We start from the raw sequence: 12,356 nt of genomic DNA on the forward strand, positions 1-12,356 counted from the left end.
TGTAGGAAGTTCATCGATAATTATTGTTAATTGTTCATTTACACACAGATTTTTTAGTAGTAGTTATTGAAATTGTAGTTAATAATTTAATACAATAATACGTACGTTGCGCGTTGTATTGAAAAATGTGAAATGAAAATGACAAGTTTCTTATCTATTTTTATAACTTCCATTATTTTAAGCGTAAAAATATTTTTTTAATTTTCCAAAAAGTTTTTTCGAAAGTGTATTATTTTAATAATTAAATGAAATTTTCCAATATTCTGATCCCTAAGATTGATCATGCAAGTTTTTTTTATACAAATTGATATTTTATATAATATTTGTATACATATAAATATTCTTATTTGGCTTATTTTTATATTGTGTTTAATATAAAACTTTTTTTTTAAACTGTTAACATTTTTTTAGCATATATATTATATTAGAATATGTTTTCTCATTGTTCTCAATTTCCTCACTAATTTTTTGATTTGTTTTAATGAATAGTTTAAGGTATTTGTTAGTTCCATAAAATTACTACGATTGGCTAATTTTGCTAAAATATACTGTATACTTAATGTCAAATTCGAATTTAGATTCAAAAATATTACAAATAAAATAGTACAAATTTTTAGCTTGGATTAAGAAATATTGTAGCTATCAATAAATATCAATATAATACTATGTCAACTAAATAAACGATTTCAGTGTTTACTATGAATCAGATCAATCAGATCAATCGTTTAATATTTATCATTAATTATATGTCTGTTGTTTTTTTTTTAACACATTTGAAATTAATAATTTTTCTGTAGCTTAATCCTAAAATCTCTTCACTTATAATAAAAAGATGGAAAATGTTCAACATAGATCATCAAAAAGACCTGCAAATGCATACCCCTATATCTAATGAATCCTATAGGTTATAAGTGTGTTCAGGAACCTATCGATTTAGACTCAATTCTATGGAAATATCGACTATACAAAATTATTTGCTTTAATAAATATTAGAATTCTTTCTTTTTATTCTAAAATTAAAGATTTATTTTTCGTTCTTTGTTACGAGAAAAAAAATGTGGTTAAGACTCTTTTCTCTCGCGCTCTTCAATTAGTTAACAAGTTTCGGTCTCTCTAGATTTCTTTACGTCTAATCTTGATTGTTCTACATTTTTTAGTTTTAAAATATATTATTCTTATTTATACCTTTACATCTTTCTTTTTTTTTTTAGCAAGTGTTTTTACTATTTTTATTGTAAGTTTGTTTTTAATAACTATCAACTTAAATAATTTTTTTTTCGATTTTACTTATTATTTTTTAAGAGTTTCAGTCCATTAAATAAGCTAATGCTAAAATAAAGAATTTGAATATTTATTTGTTTGTTACTGATTAAATTAGAATTAAAAAGGGCTACCATTTGTCTTATGCTTAATTTTAATATTTTTGAATTTTTAAAGCGTGATAATAAGATAAAAATTGCAGAGAATATAATACATTTTTCATACGATGATTATTTTTTCGTTATTAATACGGTATATTACTATTTTCAGGTGTTTATTGAACTGCTCAAAGTGGAATTTACCTCAAAAAAATAACTACGTAACAATCGATCAAACACTGTAAGTATATATATATATATATACATATTATATAGGTGATACGTATCATTGCTATTATTCAAAATATAATATACACTATACACTAGGAAGTAACACCTGATAATGATTTTAATTTATGATGTTACTTATAATAGCAACGCCGTTTGTTATAATGTATTATATAACTATTATTTATAAATTCTAAAAGTAAATAATATCTAAATAACAATAATTTAAAAAATCAGTCGTCCATCCTATACTATCGACATAGTAATTAATTATTTAAAAATGAACAATTTTGTGAAATATTTTTGCGATTTAAATGTTTTTATTTGCAATGCAAACCATATTAATGTAAATTACATTCTTCTCAGCAGAAAAAAATTAAAGTTTTCATAACCATAAACTGATTTTTTATACATTTACTTGTACCGGTAGATATTATTTTAATTATATTCCTCGTAATAAACTATAATACTATGCATTATTATCATGACCAAAACGACCTAATATAGTAATGCTATACGTTCCAATGTTCCATATTTTTCTGAGAAAGTTTAAATTGAATTATAATTTGTTTACATGGGATTTCGGTGTCGGGTTTTTGTTTTAAAGCGGCTGAGATTTTTGTCTCGGGGGAATCGCTTCGTGATTTTGGTACTGGGGTCACCGAAGCGTGTCTGTTTTTTCCTTATTTTTAAGTTTGAAAAGCGATTAACTATCGTCACGTTCTTAAAATGACTTGAAATGTCAAAACTGTATAATATAATTCTGACATTACTAGACATATACCTATTTTTTTGTTAATTTTTATATATAAATGTACAGAAGACGCGAAAAAACTATATTTCATTAATAGTCCTGAAGAAGGTATTGTATAGGTAAACGGCAACGTATAATATTATGTACGATCAATATTCTATACATGAAAAATTTAACCTTGTTAACCATAACAATGTATTATATGTACTAATTTCTTTTCGGCTTTGAAATAAAAAATACAATTTTTTTTTATTTAAATTTTAACGGTCACTAATGAATATTTTAAACAATTTTCTTTGTTGATAAAATGTATTTGTTTTAAAAAAAAATCGATCTTAAGGCTTGGCTAACGTTGTTGAAAGTTTTTTTTGTAACAACTTTATATGGCATTACGCAGTATGTAATTCTTAACTTTGCCTATACTTATAAAATGTAGTATCTATAAACTTATTTTGTTGTTTCTTTACATTAAAAAAATATATTAGGGAGGATAAAAATGAAAAAAAAAACAAATAAGTAAGATATTTTCATCCATACTTATCAAAGTTGTCCCAAAGGCATCATAATCTCTTTTTAAGTTCAGCGTCAGCCTCTGTGGCTGTCTACGAATTTAATAGACACATTTACTCTTAACGATTCCATTATTTCATAATCAAAAAGAAGTTCACACCACGGGAATTGAGTGCATATTGAATAACTTTAAAACGAAGATCGATTAAAAATGTATTCACGACAAGCATAATTTTTTATGGAATATACACGTATTTCATAAAGAAAAAAACAGAAAATTTGGTCTGCTGTATAGTAGGTATCGAGTGTACTTTGCCATTAAGTAGGTCACTATAATGGATTGTGTTAAATTTGAATTCAACAATAAATCATTGTACAGGAAAAACGATTTTAATGGAGACTGTCAGTATATATTTCTAAGGATATTTTTTATTTACATATTTATATTGCTATTGATTATTCTTTTTTAAAAAACAACTTTTTTGTTAATTTATTTGTTAAAAGCTGTACAATAAACATAATTGATAACATAAACAAATAAATAATAATATAATGATTTGGACTTTTAATGGAAGTATTTCGTCAAGAATTATTAATTATTTATTAATAATTATGATATATTTATACAGATTGTTGATTAAGTTAGGGATTTATTTTTTTTGCCACTGAAGTACCAACTTTATTAAACTTACTGTTTTAACCTAACCTTTAAAATAAAATATTGAAGTTAAAAGATGCTGTACTCTAAAAAGTGATGACCACTAAATAAATAATACCCACATATCATTTATAAAACCAATACATAGGTAATACCTCTACTAGGAATAATATTTCACTGTCCCTAAAAATTATCCTTTAATGAAGTTACCTCTTAATCCTTTAATATGGCTTTGGTTATAATTATTCATAATAGTCTACTTTTAAAAATGAACTAGGAGATTTTTGATTTACCGTTATAGTGGTAACGTTTTTAATATAATATGTATTACTAGTTAGGTTTTTTTGATCTGTTGATCTATATAGAATAAATATAAACTATACTGCGATTGTTACTATCGTCAAATTAGCGCGACAGCAATATTGACGTGCTGTGAATTGATAATGAGCAAACCTATTAACTAGAGGGTTAAATTGTCAAATTTTACTAAAGCTTTTATTGTTCTCTTCTCTTGTATTACTATGCTCTACGTGCATTCAGAATTAGCAAATAGCTGTTATTTCGAAAGTTTTAATTTTACATTTCTCAGTCATTCATTTATCATTGAACTAATGAACATTTTTTTGTTTTTTGATTTAAACGACCTACTTATGTTCCAAGTTTGTTTATAAATATGTGTATCATTACATATTGTCTTTGTATAAAATAATTTTCTTAGTTTTCGCAAGTATTAAATTACGTTCGTTTCATCAAAAGACTTTGAAAAACGTTAAGTAGTCCTTTAGTTAAAAAGTTGATTTACTAATTTTACTTAGTTTAATAACTTTCATAGATTTGAATTAATATTACAATTTTATAAAATTTTTGTATACATGATAATACTTGAGGTTTTGTTTGTGATATTAGTACAACACAGTGGGTACATCATAGTAAATAGCTAGGTTAAATTAATTTATAATTCTATGATAATATTAATTTATGATTATTAATTATGCAGTCGTTAGTTGATCTGGTTCAGGCAACTTACTCAATAATAATATGCGTTTAGTGATCGTAACATATTTTACATTTTTGTTTTGTAGTTAAAAAAAAAAAAAAAAATAATGAACAAAATAATCGGTATTCTAAAGGAATAATACTTAAAATTAATATTATTTGAAATCGTGCAAACGAATAGGATGCTTTCTTAAACAGACACACGTTAATTTTTTTCTTTCTTTATCTAAAAAATTGTTTTGTGATCCTACAATAATTGTGTGATCGAAGCTAAAAAAAATAAAAATGAAAAAAAAAATACATAAAGGCGAAAAAAAGCAACGTTATGTCTGAGACGTCGCTGACAAATCCTCTTATTCGTTCTTCGCTTTCAAGGAGACACTATTACGTGGTATTATCGTGTCTCGTTTGCGTCATATTTAAATTTCAATCATTCGGCGCATGCGTATACCCCGGGGCACATACAAACACATACATTCATAATATAAAAATCGTCTTGCTGTGGTTAAAGAAAAATTTCCACTGAGCACTGTGCAGAAAACCACCTGATTTATTTACTTTTAAATATATATTTTCTTTTTCAAGTTCACAATAATAGCGCCCCAGGTCGAGTTGACGATGACGAGTAGCAGGAAAGATGTCTTACATTCCACTACTATATACTTCCGTTCTATAAATGGCCACTGGATGTAAATGGTATTCATACATTGTGTAGTTCATATCTCCAAGGGGTAGATTGATAATAGTATTTAACGTTACAGGAACTGAAATTTTACCAAAATACCGGTAATTGAAACTAATTGATTTGAAACATTACCGGAATCTTTATTATAATCCTTATTATAGTCCTTATTTTAATGTTTTTGAAAACCAATATTTTAAAAGTGCTAAACACATTTTATTAATTAACAATACTGGAAATGGTTAAAATTTGAAATCCGAAACAGAAACATTTGTTCTTTTGTGGCGTATGACGACCGTTATTGGCTCAGCGCGATCGAGAAAGGTATAAACTGTACAATATATCTGTGGAGGTACATGAACGGCGACGTTGGTGTGCGACGAGTTGGGACTGGAGTAGGCGAGACGTGAGGTCCTTTTGGTGTGATGAATGGCTCGTTAAAATAATAATGTGAGTGACGTCTCGCCGAGGGCCGCGGGAGAGCCGTTGTACTGCCGCCGCCGGTCGAGCACACACAACGCATTAATCACATGGCAACGATTATTGTTTTACTACGGTGGCGGTAGTGCGACGGGTCGTTTTCGGTTCGAATTGGGTAGTTTTGAAGTTATGCAAACGGTTCTTGTTTAATAAGTAAGTAATAATGCACACCGCCAAAGGTCGTATGACGTGTATATAATTGCGGCTGTGGCAATTGATCACACCGCTACAACAGTAGGTAGTTTGCCCACGAGCATTCTTCTCGATGACCGGCTATTATTTTAATGTGTTACGACACTTTCTGTGTAGATTATTATAGGAGTATAGCTATTCGATATTGGATAAAGTTTAGAACGTTTTCTATCAGTGAATTCGCGAATAATTAGCGCGTAATGCGAGCTAACACAAATATGAATTCAGCTGTCGGAATATAGTTCGATGTTTTGTATAATACTCATGGTGAGTTTTGCATACACATAATTCCACGATGGATGATAATAATACCATATCATTTATGCACTGTGCTTGCTCGAACGAGCGTAAATATTCAACACGTACGTCTTCGATAGAAATAGATGTGTATACCTCATACCCACGTCGTGTACTTTGACAGATTTTTTATGTTGAATCTGATCGACCAACAGCTCCATTTCGAAATCCGAATGGGGTATAAACCATAATTTTAAAACGTTGACACATATACTACGCCTGTAATTTAGATAACAACTCTTTGACGTATTATACACAGAGTGATTCATCGCCATTTATGTTCATCTTTTTCTTCTTCTTCAACATTACAGTTATTTATGCTTAACTTTATTGCAAATATTTGTTGTTATGATCAATCTATTAAGATTTGTGATTTATAATTTCTATAATTGGTCTAAGTGTGATAGGTAAATAATAGATTCGATTTCACATTTATTTTATATCTTTGTAAAACTATTTCTAAGGATTTTTTTTTTTAACATAAATATTTTTATAATTTAAAAACGAATAAAATTTTTAATTAGGTACATTAAAATTAAAAAAAAAAATGTATTCATTAAGTATATAATGTACAATAAAAAAAGGGGTTCTCAATTAAAAGACAGAAGTTTCAAGTTTGTATCATTCCAGGATGCTTCTTAAGTAGAACATAAATATCTCAATAATTTTATAATAGTAAAATCAATTACTTATCATAATTTAGAATAATTTATTATTAAAAAAAAAATAATCAGGGTACGCATAATTGGTGAATCATCCTGTATACTTAAATATATATATATGTAACTATTGTAATTTTATCGACTTTATAGATAAGTATATAATAATATATATTTTCACGAAATCGAAACTAAAGAAATCGTTGACCATTTTGAGAAATGTAGGTTTCCCCGACAATTGCTTGTATGGATTGCTGGTTACAATTGATGAGTCTCCGTAACGTCGGTAGAGTGCAATTTAATTTTTTGTTTTGGCAACTCTCGGTTCTTTTATGACACGACATATTCGCGTAAGAGACGAACAATTGATTATAGCGAATTTTTGGATCTTTTCCATGCGATATTTAATAGTGCCAATTTATTTACAGGTCAAATTAATTAAGCGTTAAACGCAATTTTTTAGTAAAGTAGTTTTTTGGAAGTATGTAGAGTATTGCGATCTATAGCATGAAACTATTGGCTTTATATCATATAGTGAACGTGAATGATTGCGAAATCGAATCGTGTTCTAACGATTTAACTGGCTGTACACCTCTATTAGCGCAAAGCTTCCAAAACCGTTAATAACTAGGATGTAACAAAATTTATTGAAGATACGTACTTTATGTCATTTTATTTTTATGTGTGCTCAAACTATTTTTAATTGTCAAGTACAAGTTCTTAATGTGCTCGAGAGTTTATCCTAACCAAATATAATTTACCTAACCCTAACGATTGACGCTTCGGATACTTTATTAGACTGTGCGCAGTAGTATACTATTTATAGTGTATACGTAATGACTTATGAAGAGTGGTGTAATATGGTCTGTGTAAGAAATATATTGCTAGGTATATGAAGTTTCCTTTTCCCAAAGTGCATTAAATTATTACCAACTATGGTTTAATGTTTTGAGAAGAGATAAATTCGATTTCAAAGTCCATTCATTTTGTATATGTGGGTTATTTTGTCGAAAAACCTGTGTCATAAATCATTAATAATGAAATAACGAATCGCAAATCAAAATTTCCGTATTGATTTTCTAGTTCGTATAACTAAATCTCTAGCGTAAAGTATCTCCGAAATTCACTTAGTAGTGCTTTTATTTAAAACAAAATTCACTACTTATCTCAATCACCTTGTATTATTTTTATTTTCAACCTTACGATTTTATTATAATTTATAAACAGATTTTATTCATTTTTGAATAAAATAATAAATATATAAACATTATATAAAATGGATTGTAACTCGATACATTTAATGATTTGGTATAGTGTAGTATAAGTGAAATTAAAAATTGATAATTGAAAATGTATTACTTTTAATAATACTATTCTTGAATGTTATATAAATAAAAGTTTCGTTTAACTTCATAGTTAAATATTAAAATGTTAACATATTAATATCTTGACTGAACCAGTGGTATTCAACCCGCGGTTAGCCATAACTCTGTTCGAGTCCCATAAACACATTTAAACCGTAACATATAGATTTTAATATATTTTTCATAGTATAACAAATGTCATGTTTTTATTATAAATACAGCCCATTGAATTAAAAATAATAATAGGTGACGCAATGCCTAAAAAGGTCAATGACTCTTGATTTAAACATTGATAGTTTTTTTTTATTTTAATGCAAAACAATAATTGTAATTTAAATAAAAAATTATCATTTGTAGTGTTAATAACACCTTTTACAAATTCGTCATTCATTAATAAATTGTAATTGTTATAACTTTTAGTTATAATTTCGATCAAAAGATATGGTTAAAAAAATCTGTGTATTTAATCGCCAAGATGACTGCGTTCCAAAATATGTATAGTCTATAGTGAATTGAATCGCTAATGTTAGACATTTAAAAATAATTTCCGACCGGGTGTAGTGCGAATGGACTAAATTATTCTGAATTATAAATGAAATAACACACATTAGCATGTGGATAAGTGATTTATTATTTTGTGGTGTTCGTTTAATGTGAGTCTGGATTTTTGTGCATTGTATACGTCAGAAACACGTGTACCTAAGTGGCGCTTATAACTTACTGGTTTTCATTTATTAAACATTTTTAAGAATGCACTGTAAATGATAAGATACAAATTTGTTTAAATCATTATAATGCATATTTACCCAGAAATATGTTACATCAACTATTAGGTTTTTGTTAATTATATTAGGTACTATATTGTATAGATTATTAAAATGCAAAAAGTAAATCATAATATTGCTTTAATGATAATCGGTATAATAATTTGTATAATAAGTCATTATTTAAAAATAAATGGCCGTTTTTAGATTCTACAGCATTTTTATAAGTTATAGGTCAATAATATTTTTTAAAATACACGAAAAAGTGGTTTTAAACTGTTGGAACACTTTATAAAATTCAAAAAGTAACATTTAAAATTTTAAAATACCATAAAGTTATGTACTTAGTACATATTATGCAACTCATTTTTAGGCAACTGTACTTTAATATTAATTCTGCCAAAGAGACATTTGGCAAAGTACCAATAACTGCCACATATCTCAATTGATCAAATTATTAGTTGGCTTTCGATTTTTTTATAATATCATAATTTTATTTATTATAATATTTGATAAGTATGCCTGTATCTAAGCTGTTATAACTTATAAGTATATTACTTGTAAAATTAAAATAAGAAATTTATTTTACCCCGTTATCTGTTTGGTTTTCTTTTAAAAATATGCTAGTAAATATTATTAGTTTGTAGCCTTTTCTACTCCGTTATAGTATTGGGTTCGTATTTCTATAACCATATCGTTTAAATTTTCAATCACGAAAAAATAGTAAGTAAAAACGTAAAATACATAAAAAAATTTGAGAAAATGATAACTCGTAATTTGAATACCATTAGAAAAATAATTCAATAACAACGAAAAATGAAACAGTGATAACTGAAACTGATAACATTGCATTTAGACTTATTACAGACATAATTATTGGTGATTGTGAGTTATTATGTCTGGTTTAGACACATGTCAACACTACTCCACAAACATGTGCAATGATTTTTTATTATATAATTAACAGCGATTAAAATTTACATTTTAAGAAAAATTATTTTATGCCGTTCCAGCAAAAAAAAATAGTTAAGTATGAAAATAAAAATAATAGATGAGATACGTCCCCATGCGCTTTCTTCCCAATTCGAACAAATTTTAAACTTTCGAATAAAATAAACTATAATGTTGTAGTTTACAAAGGTCGTTCACAGCGCGGATATGCGTATATGTTTCTTATGATAATATAAACTTGTTAAATATGTAATATACGTAATTGTCTAGGTACAATACGGTTTTATTACATTGTTTACTAATATAAATACATAATTTAATATTTGATAAATCATTTGTGATTATACGTTTTCGAACGAACTATAGTAATAGTTATGTTATATAATTCTAATATGAATAGAAGACTAACTGATTTACGTATAAAGAAAAAAAAATGTATTAAAGACCAAAAGCAAAATTCAATAATTTTACCTACATTCTATATAAAATATCTAGTTAACATGGCAATTTAAGTACACATTTTTAATTTAATCAACATGCAAATTGTAAATGGTTGTAAAAATCATCGTTTTATTAAAAAAAATTCAATATTGAAAAAATTATGTTTAGACGATTTCAAACTACGGCAGTGCGACGACGTGAATAAGTAGAACTGTAATGTTATAGAATAAAGAAAATGTTCTAAGTTAAAATTGTATACAAGATCGAGCACAGTAGAAGTGGATAGAAGGTTTAAGAATGTCTGGGCTCGCGAGAAGTTATCCTGATTTGTAATTATGAACATTGTTTGCAAACTGTCGACTGGTCGTCATTTGACTAGGATTCGACGGTTTGAGGATGACTCGCACGTCAGATACAATAACCAAGCTGTCAGGCGCCAGTGAAATAGTCGAAATATTTGCGATTTCTCAGTCACCACGCTGAGCGGAAGATTTAGAGAGAAACAACGGTTAGTGCAGCTTCGAACCGTACCGCTCATCGGCTACATACACGATAAACTCAGGCCGTGGACTGTAACAAATTGACTAGACAGAGGATACATAAATATATAGGTCAGGTACAACCTATATAAACCCATATGTATATATAAGAGGTAACAAACTAAACCCTCTGGCCAACGATTGGGAAATCAAAGTACACAAAACGTCCACGCGGCATTGGCTTATTGTTATATGTTTGGTGGGGTTCAAAGGTCCAAGAATGGTAATATATTACCTTCGTGTGTACTCGTGACGGACGTATGCATTGGTATATTTGTGTTTCAAAAAGTAATCAGAATTTTTGGATTCCTTTATTTTTTCGATCGTGTTGGTAGTAAAAAATAAATTAAGGCGTTACTTTCGAGTAGATACACGACAACGATACGCTAGTGGTAATAATTTCACTGAGACATGGTAAACCAATTATTATTATTTTTTTTCGTACGCTCCTTTTGATTAGTAAAGTATATAATAATTTTCTGTAAATTATAATATTGAGAATTTATCTAATATCAGTAGATCTTATAACAATTTATTATTTTTTAAGTTTAGATTGGAAATATTATGCACTAGGTATTTTAGTTTGTAAAATAGGTTGTATAAAAAAATATAAATCGTATGTACAGTTCTTAGGTACCAATTTATTTGGTATTAACTTAATAGTTCAATTTATAAAACAAATTATTGTTATTCCATGTTAGTAAAACATTATAGCAAATAATATTATTAAATTCTAAGTTTTGTTAGAATTTTTAGTTTATCGAAAAACTTAGAATTTCTTGTCTTTTCTTTTTTTTTTTTTACAAGTTTTTCTCTATAAGAAAAATAACATATTTTATTCGTTGTAGTTTGCATACAATATCTGATCTTTTGATTACCTATACGCACGAAAGTGGCACGAGGAAACGATTTTTTTATGTTCCGGCTGAATTTATAATACGTTTCTGTAAGTAATCAAATGTTATACTTATTTCTTTTTAATGTGTTTTATAATTTAAGTTTTTGGTACACACGTTATTTAAGTTTCAAACACGAGTAGGTACTATATTATAGCGTACAGTGACACGATGATCACAGACTGAAACTTACGTTAGTATTTGTATGATATAATAATTTTTGAACTTTATTTGATTTACTTCTTGCAAAGAAAATCGCTGAAAACTAGAGATTATGAATTTTGTTAAAATAGTAATTTATACTTTTTTTTTAAAAAAAAAGGGATTGAAACACAAAAACCCATTTGAAATTTGAATGATTATTGATGTTTAAATTTATCTTTTAGAATATAATTACCATATTTTATATTATGTGCACACCAATTCTATACTTATATAATTACTGCAGTTTGTAGTAGTATTATTTAAAAAATAAAAAACGCATTCAGACAAAACATTTAACATTTAAGTCGTTTGTTAAGAATTAAGATATACCAATATTTATGTTTATGAAAAATGTATTTTATATTACATATTTAATCAGTTAG

General features: G+C 27.2%; 1 protein-coding gene across 6 annotated transcripts in view; it reads left to right on the plus strand.

Moving 5' to 3' along the window:
* The window catches only part of LOC114127183 (potassium voltage-gated channel subfamily KQT member 1), a 249,323-nt gene that overhangs the window by 55,960 nt on the left and 181,007 nt on the right, over window positions 1-12,356 (plus strand). For 5 of the 6 annotated variants that reach the window (XM_027991354.2, XM_027991355.2, XM_050201410.1 and 2 more), the window contains one exon: window positions 1,531-1,599. The gene's annotated coding sequence lies outside the window, so the exon portion shown is untranslated. Of the gene's footprint in view, window positions 1-1,530; window positions 1,600-11,800; window positions 11,820-12,356 lie in introns of those variants that run through there. The other variant, XM_050201432.1, reaches the window with a different exon arrangement.

Source organism: Aphis gossypii, chromosome 1 (genome assembly GCF_020184175.1).
Source record: "Aphis gossypii isolate Hap1 chromosome 1, ASM2018417v2, whole genome shotgun sequence".
Lineage (NCBI taxonomy): Eukaryota > Metazoa > Arthropoda > Insecta > Hemiptera > Aphididae > Aphis > Aphis gossypii.